Here is a 27,124-nt window from a genome sequence, read left to right as displayed (position 1 = left end):
GAGCATTTTATTTAAACATAGCAAACGGCAATATAGGCATCATGAGCTCCAACCCGCAGAGTTTCTAATTGAGTAGGTTGGGGGTGGGACCTGAGAATTTGTATTTTCTAACAACTTGCTGCTGGTCTGGGGACCATACTTTGACAACCACTGGACTAAACAGTCATTTTAGCTGATTAGGTTGAATATTTATGTAGACTTAGATCCTGGTGACCCTGTAGAACCCACAGTGGCTGGAGGCAGAGAAGTCCACCATTCTGAATAGGGTCAAGAGCACCAATATATCAAGTAGGCAGATCAGCATCTATTTTCAACTGAGAATCATGCTCTACTTCAGAATTATAAAGGCAGCATGGGAAGGAACTTGAGTTCTGAAATAAGCTGGATATGGGTTAGAATTCCAGAACTTTTACTTCATCATTTTGATGGTTTTCTCTTCTATAATTAGGGAAAGTGGGAATACCACATACTCCACGGGACACTGTGAAGATCAACTAGTGTAATGGAAGTGGCCCAATGTTAGTCTCCTTTTTTGCCTTGCTTAAAAATCTTTAATGGATTTGCCACATATTGGTAATTATTAAAGCTGGGTAATGAATACATGGGGGTCATTATACTACTATTTTTACTTTGTTGTATACAGGAAATTTTCCATAAAAAAAGTAAAAAGAAAATCTGGATATCATATTAGAAAGAAAAAGGGATGCTACAAAAAAAATTTTTTTTTAAGCTCCCACTGTATATTTTGAAAAGTCAAAATTCTTCAGCTGGTATCTAAAGGCCTTTATAATCTAGTCCCAAACTACCTCTCATTAGCACCATCTCTTATCACTGTTGTCTGCACTGTACTCACATCCCAACCACACCAAGTCATTCTGGAAAATGACATTTACTATCATGTTTCCCATTAAGTTATTCTCTTGGCCTGGAATGTCCTTCCCTTCTTCTTACCCACTCAAATAGTAATAATGATGGCTAACACAGGCAACTAACATTTACTAATGGCTCACTATGTTCCAAATGCTTTACAAAGCTGACTCAACAGTTCCTCCTTAGTGCTTCCACAATCTTTTGTATATTGCATGGGTATTATTGCAAGTCATGGATTAAGTCTTATTCAGGCACAGTGCCTGGCAAATAGCAGATTCTCAAAAATATTTATAGAATAAATGAACGTTTTACTCTAGAGTTCAATACAGCAACAAAAATGCACTGAATTAGTTAGCTCACAGACAAGCTATTCCCACCATATTCCAGTTAAGAGAAAAATGTACCATTAGTCATCATGTACCAAATACAGTAAAGGCTTCTCTTGGCTTCAGGGACCCAAATGAGGCTTAATGCATTTACATTAGGTGGGAGGTGGGCCAAGTGATTGGGAGCCTCTTCTAGCACACAGAGATTAATCTTAAAATATTTCTTTCATCATGTCATCATATTCACACCCAGAATACCCCAAATTTTAATTATCACCTTTATAGGGTTGCAGTATTCATTAACCTGTCCATGTACCAATTTTTATGGTTGATAAGAATAAGATAGCTGGAGGCCTTCTGGCCTAGGTGTATTATTGTTAGTGTTCATAAAGTTAATGCAGGAGGTACAAAAATTAAGAAATGGTTGGAATTCAAAGCATAGGAAGTGGATGATTACCCTATGATTGGCTCCAGCCCCCTGCCTCAAGTTAACTGCAATTGTTTGAACCAGTGATGATGCCGAGAGGTGAAGTTCAAAGCAATTCTGGCTAACACTGTCTCAACCTGGTTTGTGATTAGAAGGTAGAGTGCATATATGGACTTTGATAAAAAGCCAATAATTAAAACGAAGTAGTTCCCTAAAACAGAATTAAATACTGGGAACCAAAGGAAAGAGCTTGAAGATGTTTTTTACAAACGCTTCCATCACAGTACTTATCACACAGAGTACTTACCGTTGTCTACCATAGTACTTAGTAACTGTCTCATTTGGATTATTGCTGCAATCTCCTATTGCTCTGCGTACAGTTGTCCCTCTCACCAATATGCAATTCTAAATTGCATATTGAAAACATTTATATATGTATCTGATTTCCCCAATACACCATTAATTCCTTGAGGGCAGCAACACTTGTTTCTGCCTATATCCCTACTTTAGCCTTAGCAGAGAAAGCCTGCAATAAATAGTTACTGAAATGAACTGAACTGAGAGGGATGGAAGGTACAAAAGCAGGCCCCAATTATATGAGAGGGAAGGCACTGAAGAAATATTTTGAGAGTGAATTAGAGAGAATCAAGCATTTACTTTATCTTAATTGGGTCAGCTTTACTCTGATGAAAAAATATCATGTAATTATTCAGACTGACTTAAATTTTGACCAGACACTATTTCCCTTCTCTGACTTTCACACCTATATATCCAACTGCCTCTTAGACTAAACCATTCTCTTCTCCAACTGCTCTTCTTCTTGTGTTCCTAGCTCAGTGTGTAATGCCACTATCCACTCACCTGCCTAGGTCGGACACTTGGAAGTAAAGGTTTACTTTCCCCTCTGCCTTTCTCTCAACATCTAGTTAATTACTAAATCTTGTTGATTCCATTTCTTAAATATTTATCAAATGCAACCCCTCCTCCTAACCTTCACAGCTACTACCCTCCAGACATCCTGTTTCATCTGGATTACTGCAGCAATCTCCTGTTGCCCTGCATCTTGCCAACCCATTTCTACACTGAGCCTAGGCGGATGTTTCCAAGCTGCATATTTTACTTGACTGCTCAACAATGTTCACTGACTACTCATTACATTTAAACTAAAGAACAAACAAAACAAAACAAAAACCTTTATGACTTTGTGATTACATGATCTGGACATGGCTTACCTCTTTGCTTCTTTACTTATTGCTCCCCATTTCCTTCCCTATTATCCCTACAATGTACATCTTTTGATTCCTCCAATATTCCTCTTTTATCTCTGGGTTTTCACAAAGGCTCTTCCTCTTTCTTGACTTCTCTCTACCCTCTCCTCCTTGGTTTGGCTAACTCTTGCTTATCAAGATCTTCACTTAATCATTAGCTATTCTGGACATCCAGAATGATTAAGTCTTTTTGCTTTACAACTCCTAATCATAGTGTAAAATCTTAGCATAAAATAGGCATTGGTAATGCCTATTTGTCTGTCTTTGCTTTTGGTTTGGTAAGTTCCACGAAGGGAGGGATCTTGTCTGGCTGTTTACCACTGTGTCTTCTGTACTGAGTGCAGGGTTTGATGTACTGGTAGTACTCAATATATATCTGTTCAACAAATAATACACCAATCAGAATTCACATGTTAAAAAAAAAAAGAATGAGCCCACACTTGAGTCCCATGATGGAAAAGTAAGCCTAGTGACGTTATGTAACACTGGTAAAATTTTGTATAAGCTAGAGAAGAAACTAATTTCACAAAACTCTGTCTAATGCAGTAGTTTTCAAACCTTTTTAGTAGTGGCATCTTTTTATGTGGAATCCCAAGACATAAAACATATATGACGTTGCACACCTTCTCTCTCCCTCAGATCCTACTCTCTTGACCACAGGGGTAAACTTGCAGGCCAAGCTGGTATGCAAGACAGAACAGCACACCCCTGCCCTTTGCTCAAACTTATTGGGCAGAGTCCGGCACTTGACCTAAATTAGGTCATCCCTGGGATGCAAGCTGAAAGATGAGTTCAAAATGGCCTATTCTTCCCACCAAATGGCTATTCTTCCCCCCAGGAGACATAAACCAACTCACAAGGAAAAGCAGTGATGAGAAACTTGGCAGAGTAAAGCTGGGAATGGGGGGCAGAGGAGAGGGCAAGAGACTATCCTTGGATTGGGTAGTTCCTGAGCAAGCATCACCTTGTCCTTGTGATTTGTTTACCTGAACCAACAAATTCCTATTTTGCTCAAGCTACCTTGAGTTGAGTCTTTGTTATTTGCAGTTAAGAGACTCCTTACTAAAGCATTATGGATGATAATTGTAGCCTATATCAGCCCTACTATCTAAATTATTCCTCTTGGTTGCATTATAAAAAAAAATCTTGATTCATATAGATCACTAACTGCAAGTAATAACAATTCAATAGCTTGCCTTACTATTCCTGGTTCTGTTCAATTAAACAGATCTAAAAGTTTGAAGTAGGCAATTTTTGTTTTTTAAATTTATTTATTATTTATTTATTATTTATTTTTGGCTGTGTTGGGTCTTCGTTTCTGTGCGAGGCCTTTCTCTAGTTGCGGCAAGCGGGGGCCACTCTTCATCGCAATGCGCAGGCCTCTCACTATCGCGGCCTACTGAGCCTGCGCGTCTGGAGCCTGTGCTCCGCAACAAGAGAGGCAATTTTTATTTCAAAGCTGAATCACAAATACAATCCAAAAGCTTCATGTATTTCTTATAAATTTAAAGTAAGGTAAAAACTTTTTAAGGCTTACAATAAATGATAAAAGTTTCACGACTATAATAGTTTGACAAGGACATGCATGGTGAAGATGCATCTGAGCCCTGTCTAGCATTTATATGAGCAAGGCACAAGAATGTTTTCTAAGTATAGTTGTATGTTCAATTTCAAATGAGCAGATGTGCACAAACTTCAGTTCCTATAGAGATCTGTGTGCAGAGCCATAAATTTCACAATCAATGACACATTAGAATTCACATATATGCTCAGAAATGGCAGGAGAAGCATTCTTTCAAGGTTTATACAAATATGAGTTTATCTGGCAGTATGAGCTTCTTGGTGGTTTCCATTATGCAAAAATTTGGGAGGTAACTCATCTAAATGTACATTTTAAACACAGCCAAACTTTGTTCTTGATTATTTGGTACAAATTGCTAGGGGAAGAAGTCTGTAATACCTAAATTGAGAAACCATGGGGACTTTGATCAGCAATATGTTTTAATAATCTAGCAGTGTTTTTGAAAAAACTGAATTTGAATGCCTTTAAGCATCCATGTTCTTTTCAGTTACTTGTAGACCACATATTCTCTTATATATTACTTCTGCCCTCTTTACTCATTTGATCAACCTGATCTCTAAAATCAGCTGAGTTTGGAACTCAACTCATAGTAGTGAATACTCAAAATAGTAAAGAAAAATTAGGATATCCTAAAGACAAATTCAGAAGCTTAGAATTCTAGGGTGTCCCACTAAACATTTACTTTACAGGAAAGTATAAATTCCTAGAACTTATTTGAAGAGGAACATTATGATGAATTAGGAGTTAGGAGAAAGAAAATTTGTCATTTTTCTAAGCATCTGATGCAATTTTCCCTAAAGTAAGAACTTTAAACAGTGGCTTCCTTATTTAGATCCAGGAAGGGCAGAGATTCTATAGTCATAGAGTTATGCTGAAATCTCTTGAGTTTCCTTAATGCAGCCTAGAAAAAGCAAACCCTTCTTTTTCTGACAGCAATGGGTATTCTACAAGAGTCTTTGGTAAAAGTCAAGGATATAAATATCAAGATGATGATAAATATAAGCTGTCTTAAAATTAAATCATGAAATTCTATAGTCCTCCTTTGCTGATGGAAGAAAACAATAATTGCCTGCCTACATTTGTTTCTCTTTCTGAGAAGACTCCAAGCTCTACTTTGGCAGGATGCAAAGAAAAAGTAGATTTTTACAAATTTAAAGAGATCAAAGCAAGTACCGGGCTGTATTTGCATCACTGTAAATATCTTAATAGATGGTTTAATTTGTCAACTGATATAAAGTAAAATTAGAAACACATCACCTAATTTTAGACTTGGTTATTTTATTTAAAAGCACTAAATTACTTCAGTTCTATGAAAGAGGAAACAAGTAAGAAACTTTCTGTCTGTGAATTACAAAGCCAGGAAAGGAAAATTCAATACTGCTTTTCTACAAAGTCTGTGTCGTCGGGCTTCCCTGGTGGCGCAGTGATTGAGAGCCCGCCTGCCAATGCAAGGGACACAGGTTCGGGCCCTGGTCCGGGAAGATCCCACATGTCGTGGAGCACCTAGGCCCCTGCGCCACGTCTGCTGAGCCTGCACTCTGGAGCCCGTGAGCCACAAGTACTGAAGCCCGCGCGCCTAGAGCCTGTACTCCGCAGCAAGAGAAGCCACTGCCATGAGAAGCCCACGCCCCGCAACAGAGTGGCCTCCACTCACCGCAACTAGAGAAAAGCCCGCGCGCAGCAACAAAGACCCAACGCAGTCAAAAATAAATAAGTTCATTTATTAAAAAAAAAAAAAAAAGTCTGTGTTGTCCTCTTGAGTTACTTACTAGCATGCATTATCTAGTTATGTGTGCTAAAACCATCTCAAAATTTAGGTTGCAACCCCAAAGCTTTCAATAGAAATTCTTGAACCACATACACCTGCATTCAAATCCCCGTTCTACCACTTACTAGAAATGTCACTTTGGGGAAACACTGAACCTTCTTGAGCATTAAATTCCTGATCTGATAGAGTCTAGGGAGTATGGTACTTACCAAAGATGGTTATTAAAATAATAAACCCTAAACATTTCTATGTTCTACCCAAGAATTTCACCTATTTCCCTTATAGGACCTATATTAAAGGATTTTGGTGACAGACCTGGTTTTGAGTCTTGATTCTACTGTGTACTTAAGCTGTATAACCTCTCTAAGCCTCAGTTTCCTCATCTAGAAAGAGATAATAATAGTATCTTTTTGTGAGGTCTGTAAAACTGTGTACTGTTTTAATTCCCTTGTTTCTTTTACTAGCTCTTTTTGAGTTCTTTTCATAGTGGTCGCCTGAGGATTACAATTAACATCTTAATTTAAAGCAAACTGGTTTGGATTAATGCAAACTTAATTCAACAGAATACAAAAACTATGCTCCTACAGAGACTTCCCTGGTGGCGCGTTGGTTAAGACTCTGCGCTCCCAATGCAGGGAGCCCGGGGTTTGATCCTTGGTCAGGGAACTAGATCCCACATGCATGCTGCAACTAAGGAGCCAGGAAGGTGCAACTAAGGAGCCTTTGAGCTACAACTCTGGAACCCACCTGCCGCAAATAAGACCCAGCACAACCAAATAAATAAATAAATATTTTAAAAAAAAACAAACAAAAAACTGTGCTCCTACATAGCTCTATTCTCTCCCTCTTCTTGTCATAGAGCTATATCTTTATACATTATAAGCCCATCAATGTTTTATAATTATTGCTTTATACATTGTCTTTTTTTTAAAGGGAGAGGTATTTTATTTATTTATTTATTTATTTTTAATCTTTTGGCTATGCGGCATGTGGGATCTTAGTTCCCCGACCAAGGATCAAACCCATGGCCCCTGCAGTGGAGGCACTGGAAACATAGTCTTAACCACTGCACCGCCAGGGAAGTCCCTATTGCATCATGCATTGTATTTTAAATCAGACTTAAATTATCTACTCCTTTCTCAAACTGGATAATCTCAACTGTCTGATCTTTAAGTTCATGGATTCTTTCTTTTGCCGGTTCAGCTTTGTTGCCAAATCCTTCCAGTGTATTTTAATCTCAGTTACTGTACTTTTCAATTCCAGAATTTCTATTTGGTTCCTTTTTGTAAATTTCTATCTCTTTGTCCATATTCTCTCTTTGGTGAAACATTGTTCTCATACTTTCCTTTAGTTCTTTGGACATGGTTTCATCTAGCTCTTTGATCATATTAAAAACAGGTGATTTAGAATCTTTCTTTAGTAAGTTCAATGTACGGGCTTCCTTGGGATCAGTTTCTATTGACTCCTTTTATTCCTGTGTATGGGTTATACTTTCTTGTTTCTTTGTATGTCTAGTTTTTGGTTAAGAATGGGACATTTAAAATATAATGTGGGGCTTCCCTGGTGGCGCAGTGGTTGAGAATCTGCCTGCTAATGCAGGGGACACGGGTTCGAGCCCTGGTCTGGGAAGATCCCACATGCCGCGGAGCAACGAGGCCCGTGAGCCACAGCTACTGAGCCTGCGCGTCTGGAGCCTGTACTCCGCAACAAGAGAGGCCGCGATAGTGAGAGGCCCGCACACCGCGATGAAGAGTGGCCCCCGCTTGCCACAACTAGAGAAAGCCCTTGCACAGAAATGAAGACCCAACACAGCCAAAAATTAATTAATTAATTAATTAATTATTTTTTTAAAAAGTAAAAAAAAAAAAAAAAAAGTAAAATCTTTTAAAAAAAAAAAAAATAAATAAAATATAATGTGGCAATTCTGGAAATCAGATTCCCCTCTCTCCCCAGGATACCTTGTTGCTGCTGCTGCTTGCTTATTTACTGACCATGTTTTATCTCTGTGCTCCAGGGAATCCCAGAACTTTGCAAGGAGCTTCACAGACTCCAAAAATACTTGATATAAAAGCTTTAATATTAATATATATCACTTTGACTATCTTTTAAATATACATGAATTTTAGTCTTTCAGCCATTCATTATTTTCCATCTCACCCTCCTGCTAAACAATCTTCATTTCCAACAAACACTCCAGAATTAGCAATCAAGTGAAATTATGTGATAAAGGTGAGTGAATTGCGCAGGCAAACTTAAAGCAGCATACTTCAAGAGAGTCAAGCCAAGACTATACTGGTCTGAGTATACTGCTTTAGGAAATCCCTTTTGTCCCCATCCCAATCTCAAATCTATTTTGTTCCTCACATATATACTTATAGGCAAAAATAATTAGAGTAGCTTTCCTTATAGTGGAAGCTGAGGATATAATCACATAATTTTTGCAGTCCATAAATTATTTGTGGGAATTTACATTTTGTTTGTATTTTAATAAATCATTAAAAAAGATATAATTTAACCCAGGATTATACAGATGATCACCTTTTACTGGAGTACTGCCGTGTGATATCTGTGCCAATGCCTGTGTTCACAATCAGTGGGCCAAGTAGTTTTACTCCAGTGGTCTTAGGTTAATGAGAATAGATCTTGAACTTAAAATGATCTTAAACTTAAAATGTAAATGACATAGTTGAAACACAGAGGAGATCAAATGACATCAGTGGGTGCTATACTAACAAAGCGAAAAGGGTGGTGAGAGAGAAGAGTCATTATAGGCATATGGTAGTATAAGCACTGAGAAATCAAAAGAACCTGAAGAGAATACCATAACTTAAGTTTCAAGTAGCAAATTAGGGTCAACTGATCATTATCAGCTATTATATTTAATTCATTTTGTCAATTTGAATTTTACTGATTTTATACATTCGTTTGTAATTAAATGATAACTCTGTTTTGGTTTTATACTTGTATAAAAGCTATATGCATATATTTTTAACCTGGGTTTATTTATACATATTTAAATAACGCTGTAATCAAAATAATCTAAGAGCCTACAGGAATTTTTGCCCATGAAAAAGAGGGTCCTAGATTATTCAAAGGTAAGAAGTTTCATCACTGTTCCAGTTTTTTTTTTTTCTTTCTTTTTTTTAAAAATATTTATTTATTTACTTATTTATGGCTGTGTTGGGTCTTCGTTTCTGTGCGAGGGCTTTCTCTAGTTATGGCGAGCGGGGGCCACTCTTCATCGCGGTGCGCGGGCCTCTCACTGTCGCGGCCTCTCTTGTTGCGGAGCACAGGCTCCAGATGCGCAGGCTCAGTAGTTGTGGCTCACGGGCCTAGTCGCTCCATGGCATGTGGGATCTTCCCAGACCAGGGCTCGAACCTGTGTCCCCTGCATTGGCAGGCAGATTCTCAACCACTGCGCCACCAGGGAAGCCCCACTGTTCCAGTTTTTACTCCACCACAGGACTGTTTAGAAGAGCGTGCCTCCTGCTTAGTTAAATAGCAGATTTTTGTTCACCAACTATACCACCCCTGCAGTAAAGTGGGGCTCTTCCTCAGCTGTGGTCCTGATGACCAACAGGTAGTGATGATATGGGCACAGTCACACAGCTGGAAGCAAGAAGATCTGAAGGGACTTCCCTGGTGGTGCAGTGGTTAAGAATCCGCCTGCCAATGCAGGAGACACGGGTTCGATCCCTGGTCCGGGAAGATCCCACGTGCTGCGGAGTAACTAAGCCTGTGCGCCACAACTACTGAGCCTGCACTCTAGAGTCCGTGAGCCACAACTACTGAGCCCACATGCCACAACTACTGAAGCCCATGCGCCTAGAGCCCATGCTCTGCAACAAGAGAAGCCACCGCAATGAGAAGCCTGCGCAGCACAACAAAGAGTAGCCCCCGCTCGCTGCAACTAGAGAAAGCCCATGCACAGCAATGAAGACCCAATGCAGCCAAAAATTAAAAAAAAAAAAAAAAAAAAAAAGAAGATCTGTAGGGACAAAAGGCCTTAAGGAGGAAAACAGAAAGGCTTCTGGGAGAAACTATGACTGAAGTTCAGATCATTAGGTATGTAAACCAGAAAAACATACATATCAGACAGTAAATAGGATTGCTGCAAATAGAAGAATTTTTGGCATTCTAATTTAGATCTAGAATTTCGCCATATTCATCTTTTGGTTGTATTATTTAAATATCTTCTGAGCGCACTTTTGAGACTAAAGTATTGAAATGCCAGAAAATATTTAGCATGAAGAATATAAAGCCTTAGTTTTAATTCAGGAAGCATTATCCCAGATAAAGGTAATCTGAAAGTTCCTTACATTGAAATTTTAGGGAAGAGTTAATACACATTTCTTGGATATTTGGAACCATTAACGGAAAGGAAATAGTCTAATGCCCTTCAAAGGTTTCTGAACTACAACTGGTGGTTATACTGAACAGGGTCTGATCTTTTATAGCTCAAAGACAGCCTGTGATAGGAACAATCTTAGACATATGGTATATTAACATGTGATAGCTAAATTTCTTTGCACCTGAATTTTCTATGTAATTTGTACTATGACACAAGGACCTACTGCATAGCACAGGGAACTCTGCTCAATATCATGTAACAACCTAAATGGGAAAAGAATTTGAAAAATAGATACATGTATATGTATAACTGAATCACTTTGCTGTACACCTGAAACTACACAACATTATTAATCAACTATACTCCTATATAAAAAAAGTTAAAAAAATAAAGTAATTATTCAACAGCTCAATTCAATAAAATATTTCTTGAGACCCTAAACTATGCCAAGAATGATGCTAAGGGTTGAATCTGTGTTTGTATGTGTGTATTTGAGTATATAACCATGAAGAATTTGGCCAAGTATTGGAGACAAGCATGTAATAGTATGATTTTAATTACACAGGGTTCTAGTAGAGAAGCACCTGAACAAACGTGGAGGTTTAAGGAAGATTTTCTGGAGGAAATGATGCCGGAGTACATGTGAAAGTCTTAAGAATTACATTAGTCACATTTTTTATTAAGAGAATGGTTCAGTACTTAACTACTGAAATCAGTATTTATCAAAGCTCACCTAAGACTAACATCATTTTGATTATTTTTTTCCTAATAAATCAATTCAGAAGGTTTTAAAATGGTCTTTAAGTTGCACTCTAAAGCTGATTTAAGATTATGAATGTTTTCTAAAAAATACATTTTAGAAAGTAAGGGTAAGAGCTATAAACATTTTGGTCTTTACATTTACTAGAAGTGGCCTCTGAGCTAAACATGTAAAGCAGGATGTTTTCATAATTTAATAGTCAACTGTACTTTGGGGGGCATACAGTTATTCAGTATGTCAAAGCTTTCAAGTATAGAGTCCATGAAAAAAGAATTTGGCTTTTCTTATTATAAACACTCACATGTCCATACTGAAGTCAATTCCAGCAACAACCTCTGCTGTGCTCAGCAGTATTTGAATCACAGAAAAAGCATTAGCTCAGGACATTCAAGAAGGAAGGAAGTCAAGAAAGACAAAGTCAATTTCTCAGCAGTAAAAACAATAATTCCACTTCTAAAAAAGTAACAACTATAAACATTTTTGCACCCAGTTACTAAGACTGTAGGTGTAATAGATTGCTGCTTAAATACCTTTCTAAGTAATAGATTTAAAATTATAAGACAAAAATTAAGTTTCTAGTTTCTTATTCCAAAATTTAATGGTACCTACAATTATAACAGCTTTAAAGAGTTAACAGAGGTTTATTCTGATTTTAAACGTTGCCTGTTTGGTAAAAACATTCCAGTTTCTGTTAGATTTTGATCTCTTACCAAAAACTACCTGGTTTATAGGAAATCTATGAAGATGGTGAGTGAATCTTTCTGTAATCAAGAAGTAAAGTTCCAGGGAGCTTCTTCAACAACATCTGTGGACTGCTTATTCAGTCTCCTCTGGCACGAGCCCCTAAGTGTTTTATGCAACAGTGCTATAGCCTCTATGTAAAAGGTGCAAACAAAGCCAAACTAAAATGGCATTTATGATTATTCTTAGCTCTAATTTCATAGAAGCAGGACAAATAAATTTTAGCCCTAAGTGGGAATCAGCTTTGTCATCATCCTTAGCCTTTCAAACTCATCACTACCAAGATTCTAAAGACTGAAAGTCTTAAAACAATATTTAAATGGAATGAGACTGTGTGTATTTGTGGGGGTGTGTGCTCATTCTCTGCTTATCACAAATGCACCACACTTTCAATACTGAAAGGCCTTTTATAACGTATGTTAGTATTTTAGTTGATGTGAACAGGTTTGAGCAGACACATGCATGTCTCCAAAATGCAGTTTCCAAATATCATTTTAATATTAAAGAAAATAATATACGTAATGAGGTTAGTTTAATGTGTGGAGAGTAATAAATAGTCAATGAACAAGACTATTTTTATATTTTTGTTCTCCTTTAAGGGGCCAGAGGCCATCTGGATCTTGTTAAATATTATATCTCCAATAAAAGGCACATAGAAGGCACCCAGTAAATATCTGTTAAATTATGAATGAATGAATGGCCTGCAATGAAAATGTGTGCTAACAGTACTTTATCTTCCATGTCTAAAACAGTATGTAAGAGGATGTAAGTACTTAATAAAAATATGTTAGATTTCAGTTCGCTTGGTAAAAAATATGGGCTCCAACTCTATTAATGTATCATCACTATCTTTAGCATTAACTCTCTCTTATCCTTTTGATGATCCATCCTTTTCTTCATATTTAACGGTTCTGAAGAGTTGTTGAAATAGCACAAAATGAAAATGTTCAACTTATCAGTAAGCAGAAAACTAAAATAATATTAAATTAAGAGTATTATACTCATCCAAACTGTTGCTTTTGTAAGTGTATCTATTTAATTTTACAGCACAGCTTTGATAAGGGTTTCAGGAAATAGGTATTTTTGTACACTGCTTTTCAGAGTATAAATTGATATAATCTTTCTGGAAGGTAATGAGTCTCTATGGAAAGTATTAACAAATCTTTGTTTTTGACCAGGGAATACATTTTTAAAAAGCTGTCTCAAGGAAGTTATCAAAGAGGTATACAAAGATTAGTATAAAAGAGTCTTCACTACAGATTTATAAAAACAGACAAAAACGGACATGAAAATCTATGGCATATTAATATAATCAAATACTATGTGGTCATTAAAATCACATTTTCAAGTAATATTTAAAGGCAGGAATATTTCAAAATGTGTTTCATATGAAAAAGGTACTTGTGAAAACAAAATGATACTGATTTTGAAGCATGTATATACAATATATGCATAGAAAAAATTAGAAGGTATCAGAATAATGCTTCCCTCAGAGAATGAGTTAGGAAGTGTTCAATTTTTTGGAAGAATTTGAGAAAGACTGGTGTTAATTCTTCAAATATGTGGGAGAATTCATCTATGAAGCCATCTGGTACTGCACTTTTCTATAGAAGTTTTTTGACTATGATTCAGTCACTTTATTTATTATAAAATTGTTTAGATTTTTCTATTTCTCCTTCAGTCAGTTTTGAGTTTGTGTTTTTAGGAATTTGTCCATTTTATCCAGGTTACTTGCTGGTATACTGCTTATAGTATTCTCTTATAATCCTGATTTCTGTTAAGACTGGTAGTAATATCACACTTTCATTCCTGATTTTAGTAATTTAAATCTTTTTTTTTGGGGGGGGCAGGGTAGTGGATTGAATGGTGGCCCATAAAAGATATATCCATGTCTTGGGAATTCCCTGGTCATTCAGTGGTTAGGACTCTGTGCTTTCACTGCCAAGGGTGCAGGTTCAATCCCTGGTCGGGGAACTAAGAACTCGCAAGCCGCGTGAGGCCAAAAAAAAAAAAGTTTCTCAAAAAAAAAAAAAAAAAAAAAGAAAGATATATCCATGTCTTAACCCCTCAAACCTATGAAAGTGACCTTATTTGGAAAAAGGAGTTTTGCACATATAATTAAGACTCTCATCTGTTCTTTTTCTTTTTTTAATTAATTAATTAAGTAAGTAAGTAAGTAAGTAAGTAATTTTTGGTTGCGTTGGGTCTTCGTTGCTACGCACAGGCTTTCTCTAGTTGCAGAGAGTGGGGGCTACTCTTCGTTGTGACGCGCGGGCTTCTCGTTGCTGTGGCTTCTCTTGTTGAGGAGCACTGGCTCTAGGTGCACGGGCTTCAGTAGTTGTGGCTCGTGGGCTCCAGAGCGCAGGCTCAGTAGTTGTGGTGCATGGGCTTAGTTGCTCTGTGGCATGTGGGATCTTCCCAGACTAGGGATCAAACCCGTGTCCCGTGCATTGGCAGGCGGATTCTTAACCACTGCGCCACCAGGGAAGTCCCTCATCTGTTCTTTTATAAGAGACAGCAGAGAAAGAGACACGAGAAAAACTGAGGTGAAGACAGAGGTGGAGTGATGCCAGTCTATAAGCCAAGGGACTGCTAAGGATTTCCAGCAGCCAGAAACTTGAAGAGGTATGAAATGGATTCTCCCTCAGAACCTCCAGAAGGAACTAACCCTGTTGACGCCTTGATTTTAGACTTCTGGTTTCCAGAGTTGTGAGAGAATAATTTTTTGTGGTTTTAAGCCACCATATCTGTGGTAATTTGTTATGGCAGTCCAAGAAAACAAATATGGTCAGTCTACTTAAAGGTCTGTCAATTTTGTTGATCTTTTCAAAGAACCAACTTCTGTTTTTTGCTTCTATTGTTTTTCTATTTCCTACTTCATTTATCTCTGCTCTAATGTTTATTTTATTTATTTTAAAAAATATATTTATTTATTTGGTTGTGCTGGGTCTTAGTTGCAGCTCGCGGGCTCCTTAGTTGCAGCTCACGGGCTCCTCGGTTGCGGCTTGTGGGCTCCTTAGTTGTGGCATGCAAACTCTTATTTGCGGCATGCATGTGGGACCTAGTTCCCTAACCAGGGATCGAACCCAGGCCCCCTGCATTGGGAGCACAGGGTCTTAACCACTGCACCACCAGGGAAGTCCCTGCTCTAATGTTCATTATTTCCTTCCTTCTTCTTGCTTTGCGTTTAGTTTCCTCTCATTTTCCTAGTTCCTAAGATGGAAGTGTAGGTTAGTGATTTGAGATCTCTCTTCTTTTTTAATGTATGTGTTTACAGCTATTACAGGCTCTGGAAATCAACCAAAAGCAAACAATAAATTGAAAAACTGCTGATCTTTGGGTAAGAATAGTGGCAATTGTGGCATTCTTGCCTGGGGCTGTTCCCATCTCTGTTCAGTTCAGTTAGGTAATAGTTCTACCAGGATAAGGTAGAACTATTTTGAAAACCAGCAGTGAAAACCAGCAGGTTCATTGCCAGAGAGACTAACTTGATTTGGAGCAGAGATTTAAAAAAACTCATGTCTACAGGTATTATTAATAGAAGCAGTGATCTTGGTGGGAAGTGCATCAGGAAAACTAACAGCTCTGCTAGACTGAGACTGTGGTCCCAGTGGGGGTGAGCATCTGACCAGCAGATTAGCCAGAAATTTAACGTAAGGATCATAGAAATGAAAGAGCCATAAACTCTCCATGTATCCCTAGCTGACAGGAAGGCTATTTGCACATGCAGATGAGACCTCAAAGGGCACAGGAGAAAAAAAAGCAAGGTAAGAATGCCTGAACTTTGAATGTACTCCCCAGCTAACAAACAGATCCATCCAAAGGGTGAAAGCCTTACTGCTTTGAGGTGTTTGAGCACAATTTCTGACCAATCACAGACTGACTTCCAAGCTATGCAGACACAGGGATGAACCATAGAAATTCAAGCTTAAAAATAAGAATAAAAAGGGACTTCTCTGGTGGTCCAGCGGTTAAGAATGTGCCTTCCAATGAAGGGGACACAGGTTTGATCCCTGGTCAGGGAACTAAGATCCCACATGCCACGGGGCAACTAAGCCTGTGCACCACAACTACAGAGCCCACGAGCTCTAGAGCCTGAGTGCCACAACTAGAGAGAAGCCCACGTGCCACAACTAGAGAGAAGCCTGCGCACCGCAACGCAGATCCCATGTGCCGCAACTAAGACTCGACGCAGCCTTAAATAAATAAATAAATAAATATTTCTTAAAAAAGAAAAGAATAAAAAGAGAAACTGAGCAGAGATGTCAGTAGCACCATGTTGCAGAATAGACAAATTCTGCAGAATTAGTCTGGGCAATCAATGACACAGCCAACCACCCAACTGAACAAAAACAAGAATAAAAACAACCCTCAGAGGGGGAAAATATGAAGAATCCAGATCTTCCACAATTATAATCTCAAATGTCCAATTTTCAACAAAAAATTATGAGACATGCAAAGAAACATTAAAACGTTACCCACACTCAGAGAAAAAAGGAGGCAATAAATATTGCCTCAGTAGCCCAAGATATTTGATTTAGTAGATGCAGACCTTAAAGAAAGTTTTATAAAAATGTTCAAAGGAAATTTTGTTCAAAGAATTTAAAGGAAAATATAACAACCACTCAACAAGTAAGGAATCTCCATAGCTAGATATCTATGCGAGAAATGGAATATTTCCTACCATATCAGTAAACAAAGGATGTCACAGTCATCAGCAATTAGCCCTCCAACGTGAGCCCTGAGGGAACTCAGGAAGGAAAGGATACCTGCCATCTAGCAGCCATCAGACTGCAGCCACTCCCTACGGTGAGCCCTGAGGAAACTCAGGATATGAAAATACAGGATACTGGCCCCAGATAGCTGAAGTGCATATCAAAGGAATGATTTCAGTGGACCCAGACTCTTGCATCTTCCCATACACAGAATGGCGCTAAATTCCTTAACATGATGATCTGGTTACTTTAATTAACAGTAATCGGCCTTCCCTGGTGGTGCAGTGGTTACGAATCCGCCTGCCAATGCAGGGGACACAGGTTCGAGCCCTGGTCCGGGAAGATCCCACATGCCCGGAGCAACTAAGCCCATGCACCACAACTAATGAGCCTGCGATCTAGAGCCCGCGAGCCACAACTACTGAAGCCTGTGTGCCTAGAGCCCGAGCTCCACAAGAAGTGAAGCCACTGCAACGAGAAGCCACCGCAATGAGAAGCCCACGCACCGCAATGAAGAGTAGCCCCCGCTCGCCGCAACTAGAGAAAGCCTGCGTGCAGCAACGAAGACCCAACGCAGCCAAAAATAAAATAAATAATAAAAATAAGTACATTAAAAAAAACCCCAGTAATCTTTTTATGTTCCTGACTACCTGCCCTTTGTTGCAAAACTCCTATATATCCTAGCTCCCCTCTCGCCTCCTCGGAGCAGTTTCTCAGAGCTATCTGAAATGCTGTCTCCTGGGCTGCAGTCCTCATTTTGCCCCCAAAAAAACTTAACTTGCAACTCTCACGTTGTGCATTTTTTAAAGTCTACATATGCATGAGAAATAAAAGCATTTGATGACACAAAGACTTGTACATGAATATTCATAGCAAAATTACTAAAAATAGCCAAAACCCAGAAAAAAATTCCAAATGTCTATCAACTGGTGAATTGATAAACAAAAATGTGATATTTCCATATAATGGAGTATTATTCAAAAATAAAAAAGAATGAACTACTGATACATGGTACAATGTTGACGAATCTCAAAAAATATCATGCTAAGTGAAAGAAGCCAGACACAAAAAGCCACAAGTCGTATGACTTCATTTATATTAAATGGCCAGAAAAGCAATCTATAGAGATAGAAAACAGACTGGTGGTTGTCTGGGGCTGAGAGTGGGAGCTGGCATTAGCTGCAAAAAGGTATGAAGGAACTTTTAGGGGTGATAGAAATTTTCTAAAATGAAATTGTAAATTTTATAAATTTTCTGAAAATGAGTGAATTGTGTATTTATAATGGTTAAACTTTTTTTTTTATATAAATTTATTTACTTATTTATATTTATTTTTGGCTGCGTTGGGTCTTCATTGCTGCGCAGGCTTTCTCTAGTTGTGTCGAGCGGGGGCTACTCTTCATTGCGGTGCGTGGGCTTCTCATTGTGGTGGCTTCTCTTGTTGTGGAGCACAGGCTCTAGGCGCGCGGGCTTCAGTAGCTGCAGCACGCAGCCTCAGTAGTTGTGGCTCGTGGGCTCTAGAGCACAGGCTCAGTAGTTGTGGAGCACGGGCTTAGCTGCTCCGCAGCATGTGGGATCTTCCTGGAAGAGGGCTCGAACCCGTGTCCCCTGAATTGGCAGGTGGATTCTTAACCACTGCGTCACCAGGGAAGCCCTATAATGGGTAAACTTTATGGCATGAAAATTATCCTAATAAAGCTGTTTTAAAAAACTGTCAATATATTAATATAATGAACAGTAACATTCATATGCATTATGAACAAATAAGGAATGTAAAAAAAAAAAAATCCAAAAGAGCAAAAACTATAAAATAGAAAAAAAAATGTTCCACATCATTAGGAAGAAAATTATAAACATTAACTGAATGATATTAAAAAAAAAACAACCTAAAAATACAGGTATCCACCACTTTTTGTAAGTTCATTTGACGCCACTTCACTTTTACGCAACATTAGTATATGTTTTTTGCTAACTGAAAGAAATCCAAAGAGGATTTTCACTTTTACTAAAAAAAAAGGCAAAAAGCAAAAATAGCATTCAGCATTTGTTTTGCAGCGAGCTGTTACAGAGGCAGTGCACACCCCAAGCTGCGAGAGAGGCACTGCCAAGGCTCCTTCCCCACAAACTACACTCAGCATCTCAGCACCAAGACACCAAAGCTTTGAATTGTGTTTGTTAGCAGCTGTGCTTTATCTTTATTTATTCTGTGCATTTGTTAGCAAGATGTATCCTAAGGTAATTGCTCCTTTGCTTTATGCAACTGTGGCTTACAAAAGGTTTCACAGGAACACTCTACTTTTGGATGACAGGGGAAACCTGTATTGAGATGAGAAGACTCAAGATTAAAATATATCAACCAAGTAATCTATAAATGCAATGTACTCCCGATTAAAATACACATAGGACAACAAGCTGATTCTAAAGATAACAGAGAAGGACCATTACAAACCACTGCAATTTTGAAGAACAGATAGTGTGATACTGGGCAGGAATAGACAAAAAGACCAGTGAAACAGAATACAAAGCCAAGAAATAAATCTGCATGTATAAGGGAATTGATTTGTAATAGTGGTCAGTCCGCTATTGAAATCAGACTGTTCAATAAATAGTATTGGGACAAGCGGTTATCTAGAAAGAGGAAAAATAGAATCCCTACCTTAAACCATACATACAAGTAAATTGCAAAAGGATTAAAGACTAACTCTCAAAAACAAAATTTTAGAACATTTAGAAGAAAATATAGATTAATAACCATATGAGTTCTAGGTAGGGGCACAAAAAATACCAATAATAATAGAAAAGAATGATAATTTTTGATTACATGAAAATTCAAATCTTCTGTTCATAAATATAAATTAAAAAGCATCAGACTTTGTTACTTTTTTTTGTTTTTTTGGCCACACCACACTGCATACGGGATCTTAGTTCCCTGACCAAGGATCAAACCTGCACCCTGTGCAGTGGAAGCCCCATGTCGTAACCACTGGACTGCCAGGGAATTTCCTGAACTTTGGTGCTTTTAAAATATAACAAACAATTAGTATCCAGAATAAAAAAAGAATTCCTACAAATCAAGAAGAAAAACATAACAATAGAAAAATGATGAAGGATATGAGTAAGCAATTCATAGCAGAAAAAAATAGGAATGATGAAAAATGCTCAACTTTACTAGTGTTTAGGGAAATGCAAATAGAAAATACCATTTATAACCCATCAATTGGCAAAAATTAAAATGTCTGTACTATTATGCGCCGAGGAAAATGGGTACACCTATATACTGCTGGAGAGAGCATCCAGTGGTATAATCCTTTTGGCAGTACTAGACTATGTATATACTCTATGATTCAGTAATTTCAATTCCAGGTGTAGACTTATGTGTATACGAAAATATGTACAAAAATACTCACAGGAGCATTGTTTTAATAGTAAAATACTAGAAATCACTCAAATATCTTTCAGTAGCATAATACATAAATCAAATGCAGTTTATAAAATGGTATTTAATACAGAAGTTAAAATGAATTAGAGTTATATATACGTGGATAAATTTCAAAACCATAATATGTTAATTAAAAATATTAAGTTGAACTTCCCTGGTGGCACAGTGGTTAAGAATCCACCTGCCAATGCAGCGGACATGGGTTCGATCCCTGGCCTGGGAAGATCCCACATGCCACGGAGAAACTAAGCCAGTGTGCCACAACTACTGAGCCTGCGCTCTAGAGCCCGCAAGCCACAATTACTGAGCCCGTGTGCCACAACTACTGAAGCCTGCGCGCCTACAGCCTGAGCTCTGCAAAAAGAGAGGACACTGCAATGAGAGGCCCGTACACTGCAATGAAGAGTAGCCCCCGCTCGCCGCAACTAGAGGAAGCCCATGCACAGCAACGAAGACCCAATGCAGCCAAAAAAAAAAAAAAAAAAAATTAACTTGCAGAACAAGCACAAGACAATGCCATAGTATATAATTTCTTTAAAAGCACACAAGAATATTGTAAATTGTTTATGAATATATATTACCTGAATTTTAAAAAAGTATTGAAAACATGGTTAGAAAGAAAAGATGGTGTCCTCAGAATAGTGGCTGTCCCTCGGGTGGAAGGAAACAAGAAAAGAAGGAATGGAAGAGATGAGAGTCATTAGGAGTTTAAACTATCTCTGTATCTGATTTCCTTAAAAAATTTATCTGAATCTAATAAAATGTTACTATTTGCTAACTTTAGTAATGGACACATGAACATTTATAATATTATTTTTTGTATTTTTCTATATGTTGGAAATATTTTATAATTTTTTAATGTTGAAGAAATAAGGGATTTGTTTACTATTGAACAGAAGTCCAAGATGCCTGAAGGAAAGGTTTGAGAAGGAAAGCATTAGTGAGAGATTGAATCAGGGCAAAGGCAGCACAGAATGGCATGGTATCAATATATAATGGTATGGGAGAGCACAGATGTTCAGGAAGGCTCAAGTCTTGGGTGGGACCTATAATTCTGTAGAAAATATATCTACTCTACGGCTAATTTAGGGGCTTTAAAAAGAAATCTCTTCTGTTTCTTTGTTTTCCCTAATTTCACTACTCATTAAGGTTTCTACCTTTGATTATGGGAAGGCAGTAGAGGTGAAATTCACACACCTTTGTTAGTTATTAATAGTCGTAATGAAAGGGGAGGAAATTGAAGAGAATTACTGATGAGGTTCATAGATGAACCACAGAAATATATTAATTAATTCCCCTTTTCATTTACACTAATAATTGATTTTGATTTATAATTCTGGGCAGCTATCTTCTGGTCAGCTTTACTCCCATCACTTAACATATACACAAATTATACTCTTACTTATAAAATCTGGGGATACTTTATTGTGTACATCAATGGAAAATAGGTAAACTGCTGCAGAATAATATTTCACTTATTGCTTAGCATTTTATGGTTTAAAAATATAAATTATATTAAAATATATAATATAAAAATAATACAAATAAAATAAAAAATATATAAGTAATATACATACTTAAGTTCAAACCAAATGGGTAGAAGTAACTACAGTGTAGTCTAAAATATACTTCTAAGGGAAACATTAGAGCTTGGTCACTCCTGCGTGGTAGACTGGTCATATAAAACACAAATGTCAGGCTATTCAAGAGAGAGCACCAGAAACTAACATGGTAATATTTTTTTTTTTTTTTTTTTTTTAAGTTTTAAACTTCCTTTATTATCATCAATACAAAGTACACAAAGTAATTTTCAAGGGGATATTTTTGTTCCAAGATATATTCACATCCAGAAACTAACATGGAATTTGAAAACTGTACACTATGTATAAAGAGCAGTTAGAAAAGAGGGAACAGAATTTTATGGGGTTGGAGGAATATAGAGAAATCATATTTGTACAAAAATCATAGGTAATCTCACTATCCAGAGATAATCACTTCTAAATATTTTGATGACTATCGTATCCTTTCTTTCTATCTATCTGAACATATAGTTATACAATAGACTTTAAAAATAAATTTAAGACTATATCTTACATATTATTTATGATCCATTTTAACAGTTAGTAGTGTTATTTTCCATGTCATTAAATAATCTTCTACAACATAATTTAAAAATGAATTATACATGTAACTTCCTGGATTAGGAACCAAGATGGCAGAGTAGAAGGATGGGCTCTCACTCCCTCTTGTGAGAACACCAGAATCACAAATAGCTGCTGGACAGTCATCGACAGGAAGACACTGGAACTCACCAGAAGAGATACCCCACATCCAAAGACAAAGGAGAAGCCACAATGAGACGGTAGGAGGGGCGCAATCACAGTAAAATCAAATCCCATAACTGATGGGTGGGTGACTCACAGACTGGAGAACACTTATACCACAGAAGTCCACCCAGTGGAGTGAGGTTCTGAGCCCCACGTCAGGTTCCCAACCTGGGCGTCTGGCAACAGGAGGAGGAATTCCTAGAGAATGAGACTTTGAAGGCTAGTGGGATTTGACTGCAGGACTTCGACAGGACTTGGGGAAACAGAGACTCCACTCTTGGAGGGAACACACTAAGTAGTGTGCGCATCGGGACCCAGGGGAAGGAGCAGTGACCCCAGGGGAGACTGAACCAGACCTACCTGCTAGTGTTGGAGGGTCTCCTGCAGAGGCGGGGGTGGCTGTGGCTCACTGTGGGGACGAGGACACGGGCAGCAGAAGTTCTGGGAAGTAATCCTTGGCATGAGCACTCCCAGAGTCTGTCATTAGCCCCACCAAAGAGACCAGGTAGGCTCCAGTGTTGGGTTGCCTCAGGCCAAACAACCAACAGGGAGGGAACCCTGCCCCACCCATCAGCAGTCAAGCGGATTAAAGTTTTACTGAGCTCTGCCCACCAGAGCAACAGTCAGCTCTACCCACCACCAGTCCCTCCCATCAGGAAACTTGCACAAGCCTCTTAGATAGCCACATCTACCAGAGGGCAGACAGCAGAAAAAGCACGAAGAACTACAATCCTGTAGCCTGTGGAAGAAAAACCATATTCACAGAAAGATAGACAAGATGAAAAGGCAGAGGGCTATGTACCACATGAAGGAACAAGATAAAACCCCAGAAAAACAACTAAATGAACTGGAGATAGACAACCTTCCAGAAAAAGAATTCAGAATAATGATAGTGAAGATGATCCAGGATCTCGGGAAAAAAATGGAGGCAAAGATCGAGAAGATGCAAGAAATGTTTAACAAAGACCTACAAGAATTAAAGAACAAACAAACAGAGATGAACAATACAATAACTGAAATGAAAACTACTCAAGAAGGAATCAGTAGCAGAATAACTGAGGCAGAAGAATGGATAAGTGACGTGGAAGACAGAATGGTGGAATTCACTGCTGCGGAACAGAATGAAGAAAAAAGAATGAAAAGAAATGAAGACAGCCTAAGAGACCTCTGGGACAACATTAAATGCAGCAACATTCGCATTATAGGAGTCCCAGAAGGAGAAAAGAGAGAGAAAGGACCCGAGAAAATATTTGAGGAGATTATGGTCGAAAACTTCCCTAACGAGGAAAAGGAAATAGCCACCCAAGTCCAGGAAGCGCAGAGAGTCCCATATAGGATAAACCCAAGGAGAAACACATCGAGACACATAGTAATCAAAGTGGCAAAAATTAAAGACAAAGAAATATTATTGAAAGCAGCAAGGGAAAAACGACAAATAACATACAAGGGAACTCCCATAAGGTTAACAGCTGATTTCTAGCAGAAACTCTACAAGCCAGAAGGGAGTGGCATGATATACTTAAAGTGATGAAAGGGAAGAACGTACAACCAAGATTACTCTACCTGGCAAGGATCTCATTCAGATCCGATGGAGAAATCAAAAGCTTTACAGACAAGCAAAAGCAAAGAGAATTCAGCACCACCAAACCAGCTCTACAACAAATGCTAAAGGAACTTCTCTAAATGGGAAACACAAGAGAAGAAAAGGACCTACAAAAACAAACCCAAAACAATTAAGAAAATGGTCATAGGAACATACATATCGATAATTACCTTAAATGTGAATGGATTAAATGCTTCAACCAAAAGACACAGGCTTGCTGAATGGATACAAAAACAAGACCCATATATATGCTGTCTACAAGAGACCCATTTCAGACCTAGGGAAACATTCAGACTGAAAGCGAGGGGATGGAAAAAGATATTCCATGCAAATGGAATGCAAAAGAAAGCTGGAGTAGCAATACTCACATCAGATAAAATAGACTTTAAAATAAAGAATGTTACAAGAGACAAGAAAGGACACTACATAATGATCAAGGGATCAATCCAAGAAGAAGATATAACAATTATAAATATATATGCACCCAACATAGGAGCACCTCAATGCATAAGGCAACTGTTAACAGCTATAAAAGAGGAAATCGACAGTAACACAATAATAGTGGGGGACTTTAACACCTCACTTACACCAATGGACAGATCATCCAAACAGAAAATTAATAAGGAAACACAAGCTTTAAATGACACAATAGACCAGATAGATTTAATTGATATTTATAGGATATTCCATCCAGAAACAGTAGATTACACTTTCTTCTCAAGTGCACACGGAACATTCTCCAGGATAGATCACATATTGAGTCACAAATCAAGCCACAGTAAATATAAGAAAACTGAAATCACATCAAGCATCTTTTCTGACCACAATACTATGAGATTAGAAATGAATTACAGGGAAAAAAACGTAAGAAACACAAACACATGGAGGTTAAACAATACGTTACTAAAAAACCAAGAGATCACTGAAGAAATCAAAGAGGAAATCAAAAAATACCTAGAGACAAATGACAATGAAAACACAACGATCCAAGCCTATGGGATGCAGCAAAAGCAGTTCTAAGAGGGAAGTTTATAGCTATACAAGCCTACCTCAAGAAACAAGAAAAATCTCAGATAAACAATCTAACCTTACACCTAAAGGAACTAGAGAAAGAAGAACAAACAAAACTCAAAGTTAGCAGAAGGAAAGAAATCCTAAAGATCAGAGCAGAAATAAATGAAATAGAAACAAAGAAAACAATAGCAAAGATCAATAAAACTAAAAGCTGGTTCTTTGAGAAGATAAACAAAATTGAGAAACCATTAGCCAGACTCATCAACAAAAAGAGGGAGAGGACTCAAATCAGCAAAATTAGAAATGAAAAAGGAGAAGTTAAAACAGACACCACAGAAATACAAAGCATCCTAAGAGACTACTACAAGCAACTCTATGCCAATAAAATGGACAACCTGGAAGAAATGGACAAATTCTTAGAAAGGTATAACCTTCCAAGACTGAACCAGGAAGAAATAGAAAATATGAACAGACCAATCACAAGTAACTAAATTGAAACTGTGATTAAAAATCTCCCAACAAACAAAAGTCCAGGACCAGATGGCTTCACAGGTGAATTCTATCAAACATTTAGAGAAGAGCTAACACCCATCCTTCTCAAACTCTTCCAAAAAATTGCAGAGGAAGGAACACTCCCAAACTCATTCTATGAGGCCATCATCACCCTGATACCAAAACCAGACAAAGATACTACAAAAAAAGAAAATTACAGACCAATATCACTGATGAATATAGATGCAAAAATCCTCAACAAAATACTAGCAAACAGAATCCAACAACACATTAAAAGGATCATACACCACGATCAAGTAGGATTTATCCCAGGGATGCAAGGATTCTTCAATATACGCAAATCAATCAATGTGATACACCATATTAACAAATTGAAGAAGAAAACCATATGATCATCTCAATAGATGCAGAAAAAGCTTTTGACAAAATTCAACACCCATTTATGATAAAAACTCTCCAGAAAGTGGGCATAGAGGGAACCTACCTCAACATAATAAAGGCCATATACGACAAACCCACAGCAAACATCATTCTCAATGGTGAAAAACTGAAAGCATTTCCTCTAAGATCAGGAACAAGACAAGGATGTCCACTCTTGCCACTATTACTCAACATAGTTTTGGAAGTCCTAGCCAAGGCAATCAGAGAAGAAAAAGAAATAAAAGGAATACAAATTGGAAAAGAAGAAGTAAAACTGTCACTGTTTGCAGATGACGTGATCCTATACATAGAGAATCCTAAAGATGCCACCAGAAAACTACTAGAGCTAATCAATGAATTTGGTAAAGTTGCAGGATACAAAATTAATGCACAGAAATCTCTTGCATTCCTATAAACTAATGATGAAAAATCTGAAAGAGAAATTAAGGAAACACTCCCATTTACCACTGCAACAAAAAGATTAAAATACCTAGGAATAAACCTACCTAGGGAGACAAAAGACCTGTATGCAGAAAACTATAAGACACTGATGAAAGAAATTAAAGATGATACAAACAGATGGAGAGATATACCATGTTCTTGGATTGGAAGAATCAACATTGTGAAAATGACTATACTACCCAAAGCAATCTACAGATGCAATGCAATCCCTATCAAATTACCAATGGCATTTTTTACGGAGCTAGAACAAAAAATCTTAAAATTTGTATGGAGACACAAAAGATCCCGAATAGCCAAAGCAGTCTTCAGGGAAAAAAGTGGAGCTGGAGTAAGCAGACTCCCTGACGTCAGACTATACTACAAAGCTACAGTAATCAAGATAATATGGTACTGGCACAAAAACAGAAATACAGATCAATGGAACAAGATAGAAAGCCCAGAGATAAACCCACGCACCTATGGTCAACTAATCTATGACAAAGGAGGCAAAGATATACAATGGAGAAAAGACAATCTCTTCTATAAGTGGTGCTGGGAA

The 27,124-nt window shown here is 37.8% G+C and overlaps 1 protein-coding gene across 1 annotated transcript in view; it reads right to left on the bottom strand.

Annotated features, from left to right (window-relative positions):
• The window catches only part of FCHSD2 (FCH and double SH3 domains 2), a 317,324-nt gene that overhangs the window by 84,913 nt on the left and 205,287 nt on the right, over positions 1-27,124 (bottom strand). The window lies entirely within an intron of this gene.

This window comes from Balaenoptera musculus, chromosome 8 (genome assembly GCF_009873245.2).
Source record: "Balaenoptera musculus isolate JJ_BM4_2016_0621 chromosome 8, mBalMus1.pri.v3, whole genome shotgun sequence".
Taxonomy (NCBI): domain Eukaryota; kingdom Metazoa; phylum Chordata; class Mammalia; order Artiodactyla; family Balaenopteridae; genus Balaenoptera; species Balaenoptera musculus.
The sequence above is the reverse complement of the archived record's forward strand: the minus strand, read 5'-3'. Positions and strand labels throughout refer to the sequence as shown.